Source organism: Eufriesea mexicana, unplaced genomic scaffold (genome assembly GCF_001483705.2).
Source record: "Eufriesea mexicana isolate 0111107269 unplaced genomic scaffold, ASM148370v2 scaffold657, whole genome shotgun sequence".
Taxonomy (NCBI): domain Eukaryota; kingdom Metazoa; phylum Arthropoda; class Insecta; order Hymenoptera; family Apidae; genus Eufriesea; species Eufriesea mexicana.
Window position 1 is genome coordinate 1,218,100 of NW_016908821.1, and position 17,153 is coordinate 1,235,252.

Below are 17,153 nucleotides of genomic sequence, written 5' to 3' on the forward strand. Positions count from 1 at the left end.
CTTTACCTGTGAATTTGACAGGTGTCCTTAGAAACAGGTATACAGTAGCCTAGGTCCATAAACCTAGTGTTAATATCGTTAGCAACGAATAAACGAATTATTAATAACAAATTAATTTGTCTATCTTGCTCCTACGAGCCTGGTACAGTTGGTACTCGGTATTTTCGCAAGTGACAGTTCGAATACCGAGATATACATTAGAAATCGGTTGGTTTTAGGCCTACAGGCCAGGATCTCATTGCACAGTCAGCTCCACGCGGTGAGACTAGGAAATTGACGCACGGTTTGCCAAAAATTTCTCTTTGGAAAGCTTAAACCAACGATACATTGTTAATTTGAATTTAAATTTAAATTCTATGTAAAATTTTCTCAAAGCACTTCACAAATATATATATATATATATAAACGGTGGCCCAAAATTCACGCAAGGTTTGAACTTTGCACCATTTCTATGATAAAGTATTGCCAACCAAAGAAAAATATCAGCGTGATAGCTGACAGTTCAGGGTTATCAAAAACGTGGCATTACACGAAAAAGCAGCACTTTTTCATTGTTGATATATTTACAATATTTAAATATTGAAATATTTACAATTTTTAATTGAAATCCTGTGTTTTCTATCAAAATTACTTCTTCCGTGAATTTTGGGACACCCTATATATATTTGCGAAATACTTGGAGAAAATTGATATATAAGTAATATAAGATCAACGATAATTATTAAATATATAAGAATTATATGAGAGATCCTGAAAATCATTTAACGAGATGAAAGTGGTGACTGTAAAAGCCTCGTTGCTATCTAGTTGATGACTATCTTTGCGCGTGATACTTTTGATCCCATTGCTAGATTCCGAAACCTGGATTGCCACTCGAAATTTCCTCGGTCTATCCACAATTGTTAGCGAGCCACGTCGAGTCGTTTCAGCGAATGTCACTGAACCAGGCACACTCGTAGCCAGCAATGAGCCATGATTTCACGGCTCATTAAATCGCAGCCGACAGTATAATCATTGTCATTCTCCGTTACTCGCGTGTCGGCACGTGCGCCGATCAATCCCCGCGAAAATAACCGGCCGGCCAGCTAGAGGCTCCGGGTAGCCCGACTGTTGGCTCCTAACACAATTCGTGAGGTCGTGGTTATGTGGCGAATGAAATAATTTGTCAAGAGATATGTATTCTAATTGTGACGAATTGGTGAGTTCAAATGTCTCTAGATTTTGCAGAGTGTGGGATATTAGATAGACTTGGGAGGTTCTTGGGTGTTGCAGGATCTTGGAGAGGATTATAGGGTGAGGATGATGAAGGTTTTAGGTAGAAAATGAAAGAGGTAATACTGGGTTGAGGGTGCAGGAAGTTAGAAAGGGTTCAGAATACGAGAGATTTTGGATTTTTGAAAAGTAGAAAATGTTATTTTTAGAGTATAGAGGATAAAGAAGTGCGGGAGATTCTAAGTTCAGGGCTCGAAGGATCTTAGGTTCAAAATGGAAATGATTCTAGGTTGACAGTGTAACATTTCTAAATTCGAAGGATCGAAGTTCCTAGGTTTGGAGTACAAAGTTTTTAAGTTCTAGGGATAAAAGTTCCTAGATGTAGAATGCAAAGTTTCCAACTTCTGAAGGACGAAAGTTCCTATATGTGGAGTACAAAATCGCCAAGTTCTAGGGGACAAAAGTTCCTAGGTGTGGAGTGCAAAGTCGCCAAGTTTAAGGGGACAAAAGTTCCTAGGTGTAGAGTGCAAAGTCGCCAAGTTTAAGGGGACAAAAGTTCCTAGGTGTAGAGTGCAAAGTCGCCAAGTTTAAGGGGACAAAAGTTCCTAGATGCAGAGTGCATTGTTTCCAATTTTTAGGGGACGAAAGTTCCTAGATGTAGAGTGCATTGTTTCCAACTTTTAGGGGACGGAAGTTCCTAGATGCAGAGTGCGAAGTTTCCAAGTTCTAGGGAACTAAAGTTCCTAGATGTAGAGTACAAAATTTCCAAGTTCTAGGGGATGAAAGTTCCCAGATGCAGAATGCAAAATTTCCATGTTCTAGGGGACGAAAGTTCCTAGATGTAGAGTGTAAAGTTGCCTAATTCTAGGGGACGAAAGTTCCCAGATGCAGAATGCAAAATTTTCCTGTTCTAGGGGACGAAAGTTAATGCAGAGTGCATTGTTTCCAATTTTTAGGGGACGAAAGTTCCTAGATGTAGAGTGCATTGTTTCCAACTTTTAGGGGACGGAAGTTCCTAGATGCAGAGTGCGAAGTTTCCAAGTTCTAAGGAACTAAAGTTCCTAGATGTAGAGTACAAAATTTCCAAGTTCTAGGGGATGAAAGTTCCCAGATGCAGAATGCAAAATTTCCATGTTCTAGGGGACGAAAGTTCCTAGATGTAGAGTGTAAAGTTGCCTAATTCTAGGGGACGAAAGTTCCCAGATGCAGAATGCAAAATTTTCCTGTTCTAGGGGACGAAAGTTCCTAGATGTAAAGTACAAAATTACCACATTCTAGGGGACGAAAGTTCCATATATATAAAATACCCTATGTATTAGGATATAAAATTTCCTAGATTCGCTGTTCACAAATTCTTAAATCTAATACAGTATAAACATCCCTAGATCTGACACAGTGTATAAATTAATAAACTCAAGCTGCGAATTGAATATAATTGATTTACGAGATTTACAAGATTTCACCCACGTTCCAAGTTCCCAAAACTGCTCGCAGAACAGTTACGGAAGATTGATAACGAGAATCAAAGAAGACCAACGATATCCATCCCAAAATTAGAAAATTTCGACGAAGAGGAGCGAGAGGATTAGCCGCGTGACGATTCGAGGGTGCAGGGGGTTAATCCGGGTCCTGCGTGCTCCCCGGAGACAGAGAGAGTGTCGCAAGGTGGATTATCCGCATCCAGATTTAGGTGGCGATTGCTCACGGAGGAATTCACGCGTAGAGCGGAAAACAATGTTCTAAAATTACACGGCCACCGCGATTCCGCTCGATACCCGCGCGCAGCCTTCGATTTTATTGCGCTTCCATTTTCGTCGGCCTCGAGGAAACCGAGTCCATCGAGAGCTTCCCGTGGATGGAACCAGTTCGATTGTACGATGTGGATATACGTTGTCGATCGGGAAAAAGGGAAAATAAATTCCAGTAAAATTGGAGAAAAATGGTGGATGAATTCGAATTTGATAATTCTACCGCGTCAAGCCTTTGCACTCGACCATTTATTGACTAAAGAAGAGTAGGAGTTCAAAGATTTTCTGCTACAAAGCTGACGATATTATTTTGAGCAGTAAATAAGAAATTCTATAATAACACGTAAAATTATTTAATTTCGATACCCCGCACACTGTTATGTTATCTTAAATTTGACGTATTAATTAATATAGATCTTCGAAATTTTATCAAATAGCGACTGATGGGCGCCTCTCCAGTGCAAAGGGTTAAATAGGAAGATTCTTGAAAATATTCTTGAAAATATTGGGAAAATATTGAATACTCGTTCGCATAATGATAAGCAACCATAAGTAAAGAGAGAAACGACAAGTGTACAAATTTATAACAGGATTAACACTAGAATTACCGATCTATAATGAGTATCTAAATATGATGTACATTATTGGTGATAATTAAAGCAGTACGATGAAAATATAGGAGGATATTATGGTACTGAAATTTCAAATTCACGATATTTGGTTTATTTTAACCACATTTTGAAAGTGTCATTTGGTGATTCATTATACTATAAGAATAATGCAAATTTTTATTGAGACAAATAACATACAAACACTGAAACTAATACGTAGTTACACTAGAATTAGTATGTACTAATATATAGTACCTAATATGATGTACATTATTGGTGATAATTAAAGCAGTACAATGAAAATAAAAGAACATATTTCTTCAAAATTTCTTACAAAACGAGTAGCCACGAAAAATAAATTTGCCAAGAATAGGGATATAAAATTCGTCATAGAAACGAAGGAGGAAATTTCCTCATCGAGGAAATAGATAAATGATCAATTAACCAAAAAATCTGTGTAGAGATTTAATAAAAATGATTGATTCGAGAGAGCTATCAATCGCGTAATCGAATGAAATAACAAATAATAAGCATAAAATTAAAATAAATAATCGAATTTAGCTCCAAATAAGAGAAGCAGAGTGCACTGAATTAGTTCTTGCATTTACAATTGAAAGAGGTAAAGACATCTCGGTAAACCGAGAAAATATCGTTAATTCGAAACAAGCTTTGGATCAACCTGCTCCCTTTGTCTGATATTCTCGCGTGCCATAAAATTCCGGGAAAAATGTGGGAAAAAATAAGTACAAGGAAAAAAGAAAAGCGATTATCGAGAGAAGACTCGGGTGTGCGAGCATCGCGAACGCCTAATCAACGCGATCGCGAGTAATTAACAGGGAAACCTGTTTCCAGCTACAGCTCGTGGTCTTAATTACAAATGCTTCGCCTCATTCCCTTTTAAATGCGAAACGAGCAAGAAATATAGGAAAGATATAAAGAACCCGCGCCGGGGTGTTGATTTTTGTATAAACCGACAAATCGGTAATTAATTTCGACTTAATCGCGCTCGTAAATATACACGCAGCGTGCTTCGCCAGTCACGATATCGTTCTTATCGATTCAGGTACGTGCAAATTACGCTCGCCGCAGTGATTCGCAGATTTCTTCCCCGCCAACGATTTCCGAAGTTTTAATATCGATCCGGAGGGATGGGTTACGGAGGTTCGCGGTTTTTGGGATGAGAAAAATTGGGAGGAGATCGAATGGATGAATGGTGAGGGTGATCGACGAATTTTATAGACCTGCGAACAATTTTTAATATTTTAATATCGATAATATTGAAAAAGAAGGAAGAAAATTGCAAGGTAGGTTGTGGATATTGCAAAGATTATGAAATAATCGAATAATTGAATTTTGAAGATTTGCAAATGATTTTTAATATTTTACTCGATCAGGGACAAAGGGTTATGAAGATTCGTTTTTGGGGATGAGAAAAATTGGGGGATGATAGAAAAATCGAATGGTGGGGGTGATCGACGAATTTTATAGATCTGCGAATAATATTTAATATTTTAATATTGATAATACTAAAAAAGAAAATTGTAAGGTAGGTTTTGAATATTGCAAAAATTATGAAATAATCGAATAATTGAATTTTGAAGATCTGCAAAAGGATTTTTAATATTTTACTCGATCGGGGACAAAGGGTTATGAAGATTCGTTTTTGTGGATGAGAAAAATTGGGGGATGATAGAAAAATCGACAAATTTTATAGATCTACAAACAATTTTTAATATTTTAATATCGATAATACTAAGAAAGAAAAACAAAAATTGTAAGGTAGGTTTTGGATATTATAAAAATTGAGAAATAATTGGATAATTTTGTAAAACTGCAAATTAATTTTATTAATTATATAATAAATTATATATTATATATTATAAATCAATATTAATATATAATATTAATGTGGATTATGCAAAAGAAATTAGAGAGATCTGTTTCTGGTGTAGAAATTGTGAAATAATCGAATAATTGAGAAATTTATTAAAATTTTTGGGAAAAGTGAAAAATTCTTTCTAGAAGTAAACGATCGATTTTCATAATTTTCTGCTTATGCGAACCTTTTTTCTATTTATAAGTGGCAGAAAATTATTAGGAAATACGTGGTGACTGTATTAAAAATTCAGAAAAATTTTATCGAGGCTTTGCCCATAAGAAGATATCGTATTATGTATATTACGTAATTAGTGCGAATATATACTAAGTATTAAAATTCCTGTATATATTATATCTATATAATTATACTATCAGAATTATAATTACTATAATTACAGACATCATAAAATAAATTTAAGCCAGGAATAACCCTGTGTGACATCATGTGACTTGTAGGTTCATTATACGTGTATTTATATCCCTCGAATTTTATTTTCTTCATTTACCACTGTACTAATGTATTTTATTACTACGCCATTTTATAAATATCAAGTAACCTACCTGTAGCAATTACTGCTTTCTAATCTTACCAAGAAGCCCTAATTACTCCTAATCCCATTTCTTATGGGCAAGGAGAAATTCAAATTACACAGACTTAAGTAAACCTTATATCGTTATTCGATACATTTAAAAAATAAAAAAAAAAAGAACACTATTTCCCCATTTTTTTTTTTTATTTTTTAATACCATTTACTTCCTATTTAAAGGTCTCCATTTTCCACCGTATTCTAAGCCTCTACCTCAAAGTTAAAACTACAATAAAAATAGTAAATTGAAAGTAAATACAAAATATAAAAATAAAAAATTTTTAAATGAAATTAAATTATTAAAATTCCAATAACGAACCGAACGAGGAAATCGAATATAGCGCAGATAAATATGGAATATTCTGAAAAAATAGAAAAAAAATTCGCGAAATTAAGTTATTATTATTATTAAATAAAATTATTATTGAAATCGCGATGACGAATCGAATGGAGCGCAGATGAAAATCGCAGTGGTTCAGAAGAATTCATAGTGCAGCACGTTCCTTGAAGCGATCGCAGGATGCAATTAACAGCGGATGTTGGGCCACTTGAAAGGCGAATGGAAAAAGAACCGTGCTGGAAATACATACAACCGCGAAGTGGCCACTTCGCGTCCCATCCTCGATGATCGTTCTTGACATTCGGTCTCGCGTTAACTTTATTTCGATATTTTAAATTCCGAGAGACTCTCTTAGCGCAGGCATGCAAGTTCATTAATGTCTACCTTGTTACAGAAGTCTTCATTCGCTTCTCAGTGCTAGGAGAAATACTCGTGAGTGTTAACTACTTGCGTGTTTTCGTGCATTTAAGATACATATGTACATAACGTTAGTATGTAATATCGCTGTATGAATATCTCCGTCATTATTGCTAATATCATAAAATGTTAATAGCTACCCGGATGCCTGGTAGGAAAAGCGTGGAATTATCGCTGGATTCATAATTCAGTCCTTTACCGTACAATTAAGAACTATGCGCAAGAACGTGAATAATGTAAATATGAATTTTCATGATACTCATCCCGAGGATGAAATTTTGAGGAAAATTTCGCGGTGTTAACAAAGTAACCAAGGTTATTAAATTAACAAGAAACGAACGTTTCCTAGACGCACGAGTGCCACGGGCGACATGAACCCTACCACGGTCACTCGGCAACTGCCCCAATTCGGCTTACCCCCACCACCGCCCTGTTGCGCGCGCAGCCAGCTCGTGGCGCTAAAAACGATGTAATTCAAATTTTAATGCTCTGATATGAGAAAATGAATATTTCTCTTATCTTTTAATGTTTTCTTTTTACCGTTTCTTATTTTACCGTTTTACCCTACGTATTCTATATTCTATGTATAATTTATCATAAATTTCTTGCGTATCTGTTAGTAATTAAAATAAATTGCTTCCAATATTAATTACTTTAGGAAATTGAGAATTTATTCGTTTATAGTTGGATTCCTTATCTTTCACGCCTGTGAATCTTTTTTGAGTATATACGAGAAACAGAGCTGAGAATAAAATTGTTTCTACCTCTATTTAAGGGTTGCTTGATTTCGCTCGAGAATTTAGTTCTAAACACGATCGGTTTTCGAGAAATTTACAGCAACAATGAATCTCAACAAACATTTCCACACGCTTATTCTTCGCCGCGAGGAATTCAATCAAATTTCCGGTTATTTTCAGTGGTGGAACGGTAAGAGAATCCCGTGTTTATTCCTTTAAACATAGAATCGAAACAATTCGTGGCTTAACAACGTCAGAGCTAAGCCTTACATTTCCTTAGAAAATTTCCGGTTCTCGATATTCTAACTTTAATTCCACGCTGTTAAATAATCTTTTCGAGATAAAATCTCGATAAACTTTTTATCTGACTGTCGTCAGATTTTTTGAAAATTCTAACAAGAATTTATATCTAGAGTAAATTTTATTATAAACCTAACCTGTCTTCATTAAATTGGAATTATAATTGGGATACATTATTTTAAATATAATAAAAATTTCGTACAGGAGTGATTTAACAAAAATAAATTAAAAATTCCCTAACTGAGTTATGCCATGTGCATTGCTTCCAGTGTAGCCAATAGAGACACTTGTTTGGAGTCTCGGAACGAGGACATTGATCGCTCGAACCGGGATTTATTCGAAATGAGCGTGGGTGGATATAGAAATTCCTCAAAGCAGAGCCGTTCTGGTCGCTTGGAAAAATAAGAATCGTAGGAAGCCGCGGGAAGAGACGAGCAACGTGTGTCCCATGAGCGTGAGACAATTCATGGTTCTGGCCCGATGACAGTCGAACAGCCATGAACTGTCCTACTGAAAGATTTTCCTGCCTCTCGACCGCCCTTCTCCCTTGTGGATTCCTCGAATGATTTTTCTGACGCTTCCAGAACCGTTGCTCCATGAATTCGTGGAGAAAAAAGGGAATATATGTGACTAGGATGACGTGCGAGATCGAACCGTGAGATTGAGTAGCGGAGTTACGGTCTAGGGGGGCGCTAGTTTGTACGCGGCAACGTCCTTAGAGCTCGCGGCACGACAACTCTTCATACATATCTATAATATTATAATACCGATATAATTTAACGATTATCTTCAAAAATTATCTCGGCGTTAGTTATATCAAAATAAATAAAATATCGCGATTTAATCTTTAAATATAGTGAAATACGTCGGCAAGGTATTTTTTAATTTTATTTAGAAACGTTTTAGAATTAAATTCTATCCTATGGAGATTATAAAATCTTCGAAAATTACAAAATGAGGCATCGGTTGCGGGTATTTGTACCGTAAAAGTACTCGGAGGAATATTTTTGAATTATATTATTACATAGTGTAGTATGCACGTTATAGTTTGTCGAATATTTTTCTGGTAATAATTAAATTGACATAAGTAGGAGATTGTGGTCTGAATATTCCGGAACGTATAATTGAAGTCGCGTTTCTTAGCTTTATTTTATTTCGAGGAAAATTACAAACGATTTCTGTAATAATATGTAATTTATACAACATCACGAAGCGAATAGGGAACTTTTTACTCGTGAATCGTCAGTGATAATACATGAAAGACATACTCGCGTTTGCTTGATGCGGTTCACTGTCGCACATTCCAAGGCATCGCCACGTTACTATTTATACTGACGACCAATTCGTTTCCACCAGCAGCATGGGAGATCGTGGATTTAAGGTGTTTTCGATCAGTGACAACGACGGATCACTGTTGACACGGACAGCCTTTGTATCAGCTGCTGCCCCACGGCGTGTACTAATTAACGATTAACGGTGAAACTGGTAATCGTCTATTTTTACTTTTCGAAAAACACGCGTGAAATCTCTAAAAGATGATCTATTTAAGTACATATTCTTTATAAATAAATTTAAATAAATAAAAAGTATTTTTTATGGAAATAACCTGATAGGATGCACTCGTATGGCTAAATAATCGAAGTAGAATTTTCGAAATTATTGCGTTCTTTGGAATCTTAAAATTTTACTATATTTCCTACTTTTTATAGCTTCAGAATTTTTTGAAATATTCAGAAATCTTAAAATTTCTATTACTCAAAAAATTGTTAAGGTTTCCACTATTTCAGAAATTTATGGAATCTTTCAGAATATCTACATTTTAAGAACTTTGAAAATACCTAAAATTTTAGGATTTTTAAAATTCCTATTATTTACAAAATTTGTAGAATTTATCGCCTTTTGGGGATATTTAAAATTTTTCTTTTCTCAAAATCTACAAATTTTTTAATTTTTACGACACTGAAAATTCGCTAAATTTTCAATATTTTTGTTAAGAAAATTATATTATCGATGTACGTATGTACGTATGTACTTCTTCGAAGGTTCATAAGGTACATCGGACCAGAAATTTCACGTGAAACAATTCTAGCATGGAGCGAGGGAAAAGGAAGGGAAAAAGGAAGAGGGTGGATATTTTCTGCATCCCTTCTTTTTTCGCACGCCTCCTGGGAACAGCTGGAAGTCATAAGGTTGCGGCCGAACAATACTCACTGCGTCAAGATAGGTGTCAAGTGATACCTAACCTGATCTTTTGGCGATTTTTTTAGCTCAGCTTTCACCTAATTTATACCCTCCAGGGTTTCCGGTCAAACGTCCACGTTTAAGAAAACACTCATGCTGACTATCACCACATCTATACGACATATTCGTGCCTCAGAAATTATTTCAGACGTCGAACTTCGCTGTTATGGAACAATAAACAAGTACTAAATAACAATTTATCTCAATTTACATAATACAATCATATAACAATAATCAAGACTGTACTTTAATATAATAAATTACACTTATCACAGTAACGTACCTACGATAATTACAGCAAAATACAGAGAAATAAAATTAATTTCCTAAAAGGGCAAGATTAATCCACAACGAAACAATCTTGCCACCAAAAATAAAATAAAATCAGAGAATTATGTATCCAAAATTTAGCTGAATAATTCCTGAAAAAATAATAATTCCCTAAAAAAGCAAGATAAACCCATAACGACAAAAGACGTGTTATTCGATGAACAAGATCACTTATCACAGTGATAACTATCATAATTGCAGCAAAACACAAAGCAATAAAATTAATTTCTTAAAAGAGCAAGATAAAATAAAATCAGAGAATTATGTATTCAAAATTCAGCTGAATAATTCCTGAAAAAATAATAATTCCCTAAAAAAGCAAGATAAACCCATAACGACAAAAGACGTGTTATTCGATGAACAAGATCACTTATCACAGTGATAACTACCATAATTGCAGTAAAACACAAAGCAATAAAATTAATTTCCTAAAAGAGCAAGATAAATTCACAACGAAAAATAAAATAAAATCAGAGAATTATGTATTCAACATTCAGCTGAATAATTCCTGAAAAATAATTTCCTAAAAAAGCAAGATAAACTTACAACGACAAAATAAACAAAATTAGTGAATTCCATATCCAAAATTCAGCATAAACGTCACGAATAATAAACGACATATAGAATAAAACCTAATGACACCGCAATCCATCTCCATTCCACGTACCAACCTCTCTATATCCCCAACATCAAAGTACCATTTAATAAAAAGGACCAGAGTATCTCGAAGAATTCCACGTGCAAGAAGGAAAATAATGGAGGCTGACAAAAAGTAATAAAATTAAACAAAATAATAGGCAAAGTCTACAGGGGGTAAGAAGGAACTTACCACGGTCTGGTGAGCTATAAATCAAAGATTTACTGGAAGGTAAGAGACAACTGGGCGCAAGAAGATCGTCAGATTGGAGAAACGGACGCGTGGAAAATTCGCGAGGCCGAAAGGAATTGTTTCCTTCACGATTCGTCGTGGATTTAATCGATTCGACACGCCTGGTTGCGGATTTCACGGCAGGTTACGGGACAATCGGTGGACGAGCGGGTAAATGATAGGTTAGGGCAGATCGGTTGGATCGGGTGGGAAAAACGCGGAATGGTATGAGGAAGTAACACTTCTTCCATCGATCATGGATATCGCGACGGGATTTACGACGGGTTTCGTGACACGCCTGTGGAAAATCGAAGAAACCGAAGGAAAGTGGATGATCGCTGTAACTTATTTTATTTTTACACCTCGCCTTCGGATCGTTGTAAATGCAATGGCGAATCAGATTTCCCGGGCTAGGTTGTTAGAAACCGCGTACTTGTTTCGTCTGTGAATATTTTGTTTCTGCGTTGTAAAGGTATTTATGCGAGTGTTATGGATCGCGGGGATGCAAGAGGCTCGGTAGTAACTTGGATGACTGGAGAAAATGATCGATCTTCTCGATCGACGGATTTCTTGTCGATCTTTTGCGAGTATTTATTGATAGTGGTACGATAGTGGGTTATTACGCTCCTTTGTAAGGCTATTTTCAAGTATTTTTAAATATAGTTTTTGGAACTGGGGATATTTATGTCGAGAAACTTCCCTAGAAAATTTCCCTAGGAACGGAAATTTAGAATAACGTGGAATTTTAAACTTGGTTATTATTAGTTATTAAAGTTTAATTTAGTTATTATTAGTTATTAAAATACCTCTTTTGTAAGGCTATTTCCAAATATTTGTAATAATAGTTTTTGAAAATGGGGATATTTATATCGAGGCACTTCCCTAGAAATTTTCCCTAGGAACAGAAACTTAGAAGAATGTGGAAATTTTAACTTAGTTATTACGCTCTTTTGTAAGGCTATTTTCAAGTATTTTTAACGATAGTTTCTAGAACTAGGGATATTTATGTCGAAATAGTTCCCAAGAAAAATTTCTCTAGGAAAGGAAGTTTAGTAATTTATACTAGGAAAATAGTATGGAATTTTTATTTAATTTTTAAATGATATTAATGTTTATTTAACAACAGCTCATTATAATATTTTCATGTGAATTTAAATATAGTTCCTTGAAGTATTGAGATCTTGAAAAGTTTCCCTAGGAACAGAAATATATCTAGACGACTTATAATTGTCGTAATAATATACACATTTGTACTGGAACTGTGGAAAAAATTGATGGAACTAGTACTCACATGGAAAAATTTCCCTAGGGGAAAAAATATATCTAGATGACTTAGTAACATCAATAGAGATATCGATATTTTAGTAATTTCATAGAGAAGCTTCTCTGAGAAAATAAATATGCGTAGATGGCGTACAATTACTATTACTTACCTAGTAAACCAGAACTATGAAAGAAACTAAATAAAAGAACCTTTATTTAACTTACAAAGAGTACCAATATTCGCATAATAATGACAATTTTCTCTAGATAACTTAATAACGTCCATAGGGGATATCGACATATTCACACTTCCCTAGAAAATTTCCCTAGGACAGGAAACATCTATCATATCATCGAAACTCATCAAACTTCCTCTGTTTCCAACAATATCATCTACCACTATACCCTACGAAGAACAAAAAATTATTCCATCCCTCTTCCATTCCTCTCCCAATCCAAACTACCATTATAACACACCTAACCTTCGTTCATCATAACTCCGAAATCCTACAACATCCTCTACCTTCTTTTTACGTCTTTTTAACCCCCCAAAATCCCAACCGATCAATATACACATTCCAAAAAGAAGAAATCACGAAAACCCTAAATTCCCTAAATCCCCTAGATCCCCTACATCCAAAAACATCCAAATCTCCAGTCTGCACGAAAGTGCCAGGTGATTCCGAAAAACAGCATCATGCGAACGCCAGTAGCAGTCGCGATTATCCGGATTACGTAAATTACCGTGAAGTCCGGATTGCAGGCCTCGAATCCCGCAAACACAGTGGTTATTCAATACACGATCGTGCCTATCGATGGCAATCGCTGTAGGACAAAGGCCGTCGTGAGCTGCCCGCGTGCTTGCCGACTAGGTGTAATAACGGGAATGATAGTCCGCGCTATAGCGTCTGTGCCGCAGACTAGGGGATTCCTCGTTCATCCGGTCGACGCAACCCCTGTTTTCCCGATTACGTCGTGCCTTATTTTGGTGTTTTCATGCTCCTTTGCAACACGCGTTTACATGAAATTTTAGGGTGATGACCGATCGTCAGCGCAGGGAGAAGAGGGTGTCGACGATAGCAATGACCCAGCTGGAACAGGGGAATCCGAATTGATGGATTTTATGCCATGTAACCTAACCAACGGTGGGCATCCGAGGGAAAATTGGTGATTCAAATTTCTGGAAATTAAGTTAATTAACCAATTTGCATGATTAAGCGGAATAATCCGCATGCAATTACTGTTGCCTATCTATTTTAATTAATAATCCTCTAATAAGCTTTAATTCATAATTTATAAACCTCCAGAAGCTATTTGTTCCATAGAGTCTTCTCAAGTCCCAGATCCTAAACCTCTATCATTCACAAAGCTTCCAAAAGGATACATTCAATTCCAACTTAAAAATTTTCACTATTAGTTTACAAAATGAACTCGCATAAAGCGTACTAACCACATTACCAATTTAATTCATAATTTGTAAACCTCCAGAAGCTATTTGTCCCATAGAGTCTTCTCAAGTCATAGGACCTAAACCTTTATCATTCACAAAGCTTCCAAAATGAACTCACATAAAGTGTACCAACCACATTACCAATTTAATTCATAATTTGTAAACCTCCAGAAGCTATTCGTCTCATAAAATCTTCTCAAGTCCCATGTCCTAAACCTCTATCACTCACAAGGCTTCCAAAGGAATGATTTCAATTCCAACTTACAAATTTTCAATATCAGCTTACGAAATGAACTCGCATAAAGCGTACTAACGACATTACCAATTTAGTTATCGATTTATAACCCTGCACGAGCTATTTGTGCAATAGAAGTCTAGAACCTCCAGGTCTAACAGGTCTCCTAGTCGAATATCGTGCGCCAGCTGATAAATTATTATTCAAAAGGAGCATGGTTGCTGATAGTTCGTAACACACGACTAGTCCTGGCAAGAATCTCAACGATAACGCTAGTTGGATCATGCAAGGGGGGTTCAGAAGTCAGAAGAACACCGTACACCACTATCCTCAGCGACTTCAACTCCTGCCTACTACCGGCTTTCTCCACGGCTCTTCACCGCACTCTAGAACCAGTTTCTCTTCGGCAACATCGTAGAAAAATGGTTAATTAACTCGTGGCACGGCACCAGCTCGTGCATAGCTGCTCGCAATTCATCTGTCCGCTGGTTAATCCCGTTAAGAGATCCCCCTGATCCTCCGCGATGATTCATTGATTTATTTTTACCAGGTATAGCTAACTGGCTATAGCAATTGTCCCAAGATTTATCTAGGTTGCTCGAGTAGGCTGCTTCTATTATTCTTCCTGATATTTTATCCCGGTTGAAAACGGAAGAGGCAATTTGCTAAGGTGCACTGGCTTAGTGCGTCGTTACTCTGCACGTAAGTTTGGAGGATTAGGAGCTAACCTCTTACCTTGTGATCGAAGAGGTGCGTGTTATGGTCAACAGCAAGGTCGATCACACGTCGAGTCGGTCCGTCCGAACACTGTGAAGAATAACACACAACTGAGACAGGAAAATACCGACGAAAATTAACCAGAAGCCTGGCCTGTGTTTACCTTCAGCCCTAGCAAGGAACTACGCATCTGAGCTCTGGTACTCGTGTTTGGCTGGACTATTATGAATCTCGCGTTATGTTGTAGGGGATGGTTAAGGTTCTAATACTCGGACAAAAATTGACTGTCAGCAAGTTTGCAAACGAAATTTTGAAAGTAAGCGAAGATTTTTGTTATAGAGCTATTGGTAATTTTGCATGTCAAATTTTGGAAACAAGTGAAAATTTCAGCTCTAAAGCTATTGGTAATGTTGCATATAAAATTTTGAAAATAAGTGAAAATTCTTGCTCTAAAGCTATTGGTAATTTTACATGTAAAATTTTGAAAATGAGTGAAAATTTCTGCTCTAAAGCTATTGATAATTTTGCATATGAAATTTTGAAAATAAGTGAAAATTTCTGTCCTAAAGTTATTGGTAATTTTGCATATAAAATTTTGAAAATAATTGAAAATTTATGTCCTAAAGCTATTGTTAATTTCAAGTATAAAATTTTGAAAATAAGTAAAGATTTGAATGAATATTAATTATAGAATTGTGATAATATGCTATATAATAACAATTTGTACAATTTTACAGGTATAAAAGAAGCGAATGAGTTCGAGGTTCGGATATAAGTTACTAGACTAGATAATAGGAACATAGATGGCGACACTTGAGTTGACAAATGGCGACCGCGACAGGTCTGCCCTCTGCAGGAGTTTCGTACATGGATGCATAGATATGGAGATGTTACATACACGAATATACCAACAGAATGTAAGTAGAATTGAATTTAATTTTGGGAATATATTGGTAGATTTGTTTTATCAGTAGTAGAAGTATTAAAGCAGCGAGAATGAACGATTTTGAAATTTTTGCTCCTACTATTAGTGAGAATATACATGTTGCTTTTGGTCAAATTAACGCTGACTTTTATTGAGATAGTAAGTGTAATTACATATACCCAATTATACTTATCATAATGCTTTAATTATTACTATCTGTGTATACAATATTTAGGCACATAGCACGGGTCGGTAGTTACAGTGTTAATTAAGAATCTTGATAGGCTGCTGGATAGTATCTTTTCTTTTTGGTGAATTGCACGATCCTTGGTTTCATATTATGTTTATATTAAAGGAAAAGAAAAAATGGGCTTCACTTCCTTCGTAATAAAATTAGTAATCTTTTTTCTGTAATTTTACTGTCCGGAAGGATGCAGCATAAATTAAATTTAAGGATGCAGCATAAATTAGAAAAGGATGCACTCTCCACATTGAAATAATGGACCAAAGAAATATTCTTTCAAACTTTAATGCATAGAATTTTCAATTTTAATGATTAGAAAAAGAGAAGAATATCCAAATATTGCGTTTCTAATCTCGTCGTTAATATGATATACTTGACCACAGGAAATATAAATTCTAATAATTAAAAGAATAAAATATACCCTATAATGGCACTGCAATTACCTTCGTCCCTGATACCAAAACGAAGTACCATTTTCCCCCAAAATTCTACACTTTGAGTCCCCAATTTCTTCATCAACACAATACCAATCCTTGAAACCTTCAATTTTAATAATTCAGAGAAAGAAAATATCAAAAAATGGTACTTGAATTAACTTCACCACTAGTAAAAAAATAAAGTACCATTTTTTCCATAAAATTCTACACTTTGAGTCTCCAATTTCTTCATCAACAAAATAGTAATCTTCGAAACCTTCAATTTTAATAATTCAGAGAAAGAAAATATCAAAAAATGATACTTGAATTAACTTCATCACTAATACAAAAATAAAGTACCATTTTTCCCCCAAAATTCAACACTGATTTCGAAATTTCTTCATCAACAAAATAGTAATCTTCGAAACCTTCAATTTTAATAATTCAGAGAAAGAAAATATCAAAAAATGGTACTTGAATTAACTTCACCACTAGTACAGAAATAAAGTACCATTTTTCCTCCAAAATTCTACATATACAGTCCCCAATAATCTCTTCACCAACACGGTACCAATTCTCGAAGCCCCCAATTTCAATAATTAAACCAAAAAATACGAAAATAAATCCTGAAATC